Source organism: Phaenicophaeus curvirostris, chromosome 4, assembly GCF_032191515.1.
Source record: "Phaenicophaeus curvirostris isolate KB17595 chromosome 4, BPBGC_Pcur_1.0, whole genome shotgun sequence".
NCBI lineage: Eukaryota > Metazoa > Chordata > Aves > Cuculiformes > Cuculidae > Phaenicophaeus > Phaenicophaeus curvirostris.
The window spans coordinates 52950918-52958830 of record NC_091395.1 but is presented as its reverse complement, the minus strand read 5'-3'; positions in this window follow the sequence as shown (position 1 = coordinate 52958830).

Sequence of the window (7913 nt, the reverse complement as noted above, 5' to 3'; positions counted from 1 at the left end):
CCAATACTGTCTATCTGAATTCAAACTTTTTTCCATGAATTCAAGGCAAAGTATTTGCCTAATATTCTGTAATTAATGTTAGCATTCTAAATGTGTAAAACTTAAATGGGTTTCATTGGCCTTTTGTAAGCTTCTATAGCACTACACTTAACTATTCTTCCTTGGTCAGAGAAATTGTGTATGAAAGATGTTCAAAAACGGTCTTAAAGCAAAGTATTTTCCTGTAACTATTGAGTTATCTTGTTTGTGATGTGGATATTATTCTTACTTTGCAGTTGTATTAGTTTGTTAGATTAGAGCCGTATATTTATAAACTTATTTCATTTTTTGCTCAACCTCTTGGTACTGGTAAATCAATTGATAATTGAATATTATATTCTTTGACCACTTGTCTTGCTCTCTGAACATGTTTAGCTATTTATAGAACACTGGCACACTGCAGGAGCAACTGCATGCAGTAGTGCTCTACAGCTGCTAAAGACTTGCAATGAGATTAATTATATGTATATCCTGTAATTTGAGGATTTTATAAAAACTAAAATTTCTACTGCAATAAAAGGAGTGTTAAATGTAATTTGCTAGGCTCTTCAAGCTTATTTTCTCTCTGACAGAACATCCTGATGCTTGAACCTGGAAGTTGAGCAGAATGCTGTCCTGGGTGTATGTGTGCATGTTTATATTCCCACTGCTGCTTCTGAATTGTGGTACAATGTCTTGTTAATTTCTAAATTATTTTATAGCGAATTTTTGCCTTAAAATTTATGACCTCTTCCTCCAGAGTTTAATACAAGAACAAACACTGCAACAATGATATCCAATCAGAGCAGAAATCTAGACCTACTAATTATCACTTGAATTCTTCAGCTCTATTCCAGACCCTCTTTTGTGTTACGTGGTATTTTCTTGAGTGCTGGGAGTGGAAGGCAAATAAATACTTTTGTAATCATGTAAGCAAAATAACGTGTTCCTTCTGAGCAAATTTTTGTGGCCTAAGACTTCTGCTATGGGGGCAGTGTACTGTTCCTTTAACTGTATACTGTTATTAAATTGGATAGCAGTCTAAATGATGTATTGCAGCTGTAACTGAAGGTTGCTAAGTCTTGAGATCCAACTGTATGAATGGATCAGAGAGTAAAAGGAAGAAGTGAATGAGATTTCAGTAAGTTGAGAATTGGAAGATGGTGCCATGAAGTAGAGCTTATGTGGATACCAAATTTCTTAGCTCTAAGTCTTTATAGTCGATCAAGAGAAGGAAGATATTTCATAAATGGGATTTGATTTGGCTAGCAACATTTCTTAACTTTGCAAGTAGCTGCTTGACAAATGAGGCCTGGATTTTACTTGTGGCCTGGTAAAACCTCTGTGTCAAGAAAACATAGAACAACAGGGTAAGAATAACTTGCAAGCAAAATAAAGCAAAATAAATAGGGCAACTGACCTGCATTCTGCATCAACTTTTTTAAAATTTTTTTTTACTGCAGCCTTTAGGCTGCAAATGATAACACAGTTTCCTTAGTGCTGGCGAAAATATATTGTCCTCATGCCTGCTTCCTTACTGCAGTTTGTTTCTATATTAATGATTAGATTAAACACATTAAATGGTGATTGTGTCCTCATAGCTTGAGATTTTTCTGAGGAAAAGAGCTGTATGTTCATGCTCCTGTGCTGCCAACCCCTAGCTGTGATGTGGAGGCTGTAGCAGAAGTTTGTGGGAGTAGAGAAACTTTGCAACTGACCATACCCTTCCAGCCCCAAATGTGAAGCAGAAGAGTTTTCAGCCTACTGAAAGGCTGTCTGCTGAATGTGGTAATTGTTTCCACTGGTATAAATCACACTGGTAAATGCTTTTATAATTAGCTTTCAGAAGTTCAGGCGTTGTTGCATAGATTCTGTGGGTGGACCTACCCCTTGCTGTGCACAATCTTGCTGTAGAAGTGATGTTCCAGCCTAAGACTTGTTTATCACCTGTAGATAGATAAAGCATCAGGACCCATTAATCTGTTGGAGTAGCTAATGCCAGTTGGGATTTCTTGCACACACGAGGTAATTCACTAATGCATCCATCTTTTCCTTTATTGTCTTTTACTTAATGTTATACTTTTCTTGTCACTCTTGTGCTATCGGTTGTTCTTGATCCCTTCTTTGATGGGTGCTCATTGGGAGCAGTACCCCTTAATATTTTAAGTTTCATGCTTTAAGGAGTTTTTTAATACATTATAATAATGAGCCACTCTTTATTTCAACCATTAACAGTTTTTGAGCTGCTAACTATATATATGATAGTACTGTCCAAACAAATTCTGTAGCAGGTTATTTTGTACAGTCTGTTTTTATTGTAGGCGTTGGTATTGCAGTGTGTGCTGTATAGATTCCTTGTTAGTTAAGGAAGTGTAGTTCTTGCCCGTTTTGCTTACAGACAGGAATTGAAACATGGAGGGAAAGACCCATTGCCTGAGGTTATGCAAGAGCTCTGGCAGGACAGGAAATGGAAAAAGAGTTTGACAAGTGTCCAGGGGGAACTGTGATTTATTTCTACACCACATATGACTTGGTCCTGTTTCCAAAATGATACTAGCTGCTGCTTAAACAGTTTGAGAAAGTACTGTACTTTATGGTGCCTGGATTAAGGGTAGCAAAGACCACTGAGCTAGAACAACGGATTCTTTTAAAACAGTGCCAAAAACTGGTTCCTGCGTGCAAGGTCTAGGTATGGTATCATCATCTTCCTGGTAAGGAAAAATAATGCAACAGAATAAGATAACAAGCACTTATGTGCTAGATCTTAAGAGTGTGTTGATTTGTTGTAGTTGTTTAAGTTTTAATTGCTCCAGTGCAAGTATTTCTGGTTAAACTACATACTGAAATTAGTGTATCTTTGTATTGTGGTACACCTTTTAAGGATAGCATCTTATGCGATCCTTTATTTCAAGAATGCATTGTCAGTATGGATAATGTAAGTGAATTTAATCTGAAACGTGGATTCAAAAATATCTTTTTCATAAAATGTCAGCATCACTTATTAACTTCTCTGCAGATGCTAGCTCTGTGATAACAACAGATCTTGTGCAGGTAGGGGAGTTTCATTGCTTAGTTCTGTGCCATCCAGATGGTACAAACTTCTAAAATGAATTGCAAAATTCATCTTTTACTTGTATTCAAGGACTGAAGCACAAAATGCTAATGTAAAGGCTCAGAGGGGAAATATAGTTCTCCTGCATATTTGAGAAAATGTGAAGCCCTTTCAAGAAAATCTAATAAACATAATAATCACAGGCTGCTGACACTAAGGAAAAAGCACCTCATTCGCTCTTTCTTTTATGCAGTGATTTACTGGTCCCTACTGATTTTCAAATTGGATCACTGCAGTAAATTGTCCATGCCAGTACCTGTGAAAGCAAGCACTGGGATCCATATTTGTTTAGTGCTGCACTTAAATCAGCAAGAATGACAAATTTGATGGCATGAAATTGGAAATATCAAGGGCTTTTCTCAGTGAATGAGCAAGTATCTCCATTTGTAATTTATTGTGACCCTTTTTCACTGTATGTGCTTTGTATGTCAAATATTTATTTTGAAACAAATTAAATTGTTTTCTCTCTTGATATAGCTATGGTTTTGTTGGTGTTTTTGAAATCAAATTGTGTAGTTTTTTTCTGGATTTAAAATATTAATGTGTTGCAAAATGGCACTTGCTTAAAATCAAATCTCTGGGTTTGAGTTCCTGACGAACAGCTTTGTGTTAAATGTTCTAGGTGTAACTTGGGTGTTGTTTTTTTGTTTTGGTTTTGTGTGTTTAGAATAGTGCTATTTGCAGTGAGTGTTTGTGGCTTTCTAGAGAAAAAGGAAGATAAAGTTGTATATCAAAACCAAAAAAGCTCATCCGTCTTTGTCTTTGGAGTTATTCTGCTTCATACCTGGCATAGGTATGGCCAAGTCCTATCAAAAAATGGACGTACGTGCTTGGTTTACTGCAATATTTTCAGTGCAGGTGTTAGTTGACTGTACACCTGTGTTTTGGCAAGAGTCCTGTCCCTTTAATCTTTAAATAGGTTACATAGTGACTATGTACATCCTACTACCTAAGTAAGTGCTACTGCTGAACTGGAAACAATTTGTAGCTAGCACTTGTTTACTTGAAATTTATAGCTGTAAATAATAATTTCTTTTGCAAAATAGCAAACCAATGTACTTAATAATGTGACCCTATGTTACCCTCTTTTTCTGGGCTAGGCTTAGCTCATTTGTGATGGCATGTTAAACAGCTGATTTCTGTTCAATCCCAGTGCTGACCAGATGGGTTTTATTCTGCCATAGCTAGGTACCACCATACAGCTGCGATTTGCAGAAGCAGCAGGGTGGATGGTACTCTGAGGAGCTGTAAAAGACTTTGCTTTTAAAAGAAAGTAATGGCTAATTTGAGTTAATTTCCCTTTATCTTGGTTTTCATGTGTCTGACCATGATATCTTGGCTTTTGAGTTAAGTGTTGTAGCAGTCCAGGCTCCTCCGTGGGGTAAGGAAACTGTATTTTCATTTTCTGTGTGTTCGTATGAATGATTACTCGTGCACCTTTGCCAATGCAAAGAACAAGAGTACTTTGGATGAAGACGGTGCATCATATTTCTCTGGAAAATTAAGCTGGAAATCAGAAGTGATGAAGATGCAGGGCTAGATTATCTGCAAGGGGTAAAGCAATGTCAACTGTAGTTTTAACAAAGGTAGAAATGTCATAGAAGGAAGAAGAATGGGAAGAAAAATGAGAATATAGAAGACTTCAGCTCTATGTGATAAAAAGAGGTATGGAAATCCTACTGGGTCCCAATTAATAATTTGTGGGTTTTTATGCCATTGGTATCCTCTGGATAGTACTTAAGTTTTCTAGCTGTAAATTATTTTTAATTTAGTCTGTTAAAATAGTATTCAAATAGCATGTTCAGATGCTGCCCCATCAGACAAGTGCTGACAAGCTATCTTGGCTTACTTAAAAAGGAAAACAGCTGCAGTGGAATGATGTTCTTGCTCATTATGTTTGAAGTTCCTATAGTGGAAAAGTAGAGAAATAAACACTTACTGTGGTCTATATTGCTACTGGGCTTCTTGACTGTTATTTTTAAGCTTTTCTCTCTTCAGCTTCATTTGCTATACTTTCTTATCGGCAGTCTAGGGGGAGATATCGTATGTACAACCACATGAGGTTTTGTCCTGGTGTACAAGGCCTATTGTACTCCAACTTCAACCTCCCAGAAGATCTGCCATGTGTCACCTGGGTTCCTGAAGAAAGGATTTTGTTCACAGCCTGTGCTGTGAGCAGACTGCAAGCTGCTCCAACAGCTGGAGGTCAGTGCCCACCTGGCTGTTTCTGGGTTTGAAAGGGCTGGTTGAGCACTGCTGTAGGCAGCAGTTGAAGAAACTGAAGATGACTCTGCTGGTGTTTGGGTGAATGAACTGCATGTGAATAATTAAAACCACTTACCCACATGCTGGAAATGAAAGATATTTGCTTCTAGTTTATGTTGATATTTGAGCCAGTGACGGTGAAATAAGGTTACAGACATGGTTAGCAGTGTGTGACTCAGAGCAGTGTTACGCAGACTTTCGTAGATTCACCATTTTGTGCTTTGGAAGAGTCATTCCCCTCATGGACCTGCCCTCCATGAAATATTTTCTCTGTTAATTTAAGTATTTTACCTGAAAAACTTAAAGGACACTTTCTGTATTCATACTTCTTTATTTGAGCTATCACTATATGTTTGCTTGGTGTTAACAATATATATGTAGTATCATAAAAGTTAAAAAATCAAAATAGTTTTTCCTTTTAAAAACCTTGCTATGTGGTATGGAAGACACAGGCAGGATCTCACCTATTCGCTGTGGTTATGTATAGCGGTATTTGGCACGGGCAATAAATTGTTTAATATATTTTGGGTGTGCTGAAACATGGAAATAGTTCCCTGTTATTTAGGGTGTTTCTCCATTTGTTGCTAGTGATTTATAACTAATGGATGTGATGCTCACAAAGAAAGATTTGATGTTTTTGTCTTATCAAGCTGCAGCTACATGCCATGAGGCATGGTAATTCATTATCAATTCCTTTATGTACTTGGCTCTCCCATGCTGACCAGGCTGGTATTGATGTTCTTTTGGTTGTCCTTTGCCTCCTTCCTCTGGTTTCAGTATTTATCAATAGAAAGGTTTGTGCAGAGACCTTAATCGTGTAAATCCTGGTTGAGTGCCACACTGGTATTATCAGTCTGTCTATGATAGTCCAACTTTTATTATTTTCCTTCCTGATTCATATTTACAACAAAAAAACCAGACCAGGTAAATTCAGTTATTCAACTGAATAAAATAATATAACATAGTTTAACGATTCCATTTGGTTTTGGATAGCAAATGATAAAGCTAACGAAAAATATTTTTAGAAATAATGCAACAGCTAGGAACTCTTCAGAGGCTCTTTAGTAATTACAAATGCTTTGAGAATGTCTATATTCTTAATATATTTATGTAGGGAAAATAAAGGGAACTCTTAACCTCATGTTACTTTGTTTAGGCTTTTGCCAAAATAACAAGCAGTCAGCAAAACATACACCGTGTGTTAGACACCAACTAAAACTGGTGAATTGACACCACCGTTGCTACTTTACAGCTTGCAGTGAATTTAGTATTTAACTCCACTGCTGTACATCTGCTACCTAATGATACGGCATCTGTTGCAAAACTCCTGATTCACCTGGTATGGCTGTGATTGGACTACTGGGAAGAGGGGTGTTAATTTAATTATTTTATGCAAGTATTCTGCTTCAATCTGCCTCCATCAGGCTTCTAAGAAAACTCGTACTGGCAATGCTAATCACTAGGTGGCTAGTAAAGAAGTTATGTGCCAACAAATCTTGTTCAAAATCTAATTGGGTAAGTTAAAGACAGGCATCATAATAATTCTCAGTGATCACATGATTTGAGGATTATCAGGTACATTAATTATCCAGATCCCCTGCCAAGCTAACTTCTGGTGAGCTCCCACGTTCCTCACAGTTGGAAAATGAGGACAAGTAAGACAGATGTTTTGTTAATCATACAAAGTAACATCAAACCTGCCCTGGAAAAGCATACTTGCCCCAATGTGTGGGTTTTGTTTTTTTTTTTTCTTTCTCAAAAGGGTGTAATCTGATGCCACTGGGATTAATTACATGCATGGTCCTGAGCCAGGCTGTAAGAGCAGGAGGAGGTGTTGCAGTGTGGCTGGGAGAGGTAAAGAAGACACCACAGCTCTTGACTGCAGGATCATCGGCAGCCTGGAGAAAGACATAATTAATTTTAATTAGGTTTTGTTTTATTAGTACTGACTCAGGAAGTGCATCCTAGGGGACACCTAAGGGTCAGGAAGACCATTTTTCACAAAGAACACTTTGTGTGTGGATTTAGCATATGTGTTTTAATGCTGTGATCTATAAAAACAGATTCTTAGGTGTTTTTACCCATGCATACGTCCACACATGCGAATGTATTAATCTTTATTATCACAGAATCGTTTGGTTGGAAAAGACCCTTGAGATCAACTAGTCCAACCATAACTGTCTACTATTAAATTGACTCTCTTAGGCACTTCATCTACCCATATTCTAGGGATGGTGATTCAACCACCTCCTGGGCAGCCTGTTCCAGTGCTTGAGAACCCTTTTGGTGAAGAAATTTTTTTGAATCTCCAGTCTGAACCTCCTCTGGTGCAAAATTGAGGGCACTTTCTGTCTACCACTTCTTCCTGAGAAGAGACCAGCACCCACCTTTTTACAATCTCCTTTCAGGTATTTGTACACAGTAATAAGGTCTCCTCTCAGCCTCCTTTTCTCCAGGCTAAGCAACCTTAGTTCCCTCACTGACTCCTCACAAGGCTTGTTCTCCTTCACCAGCTTTG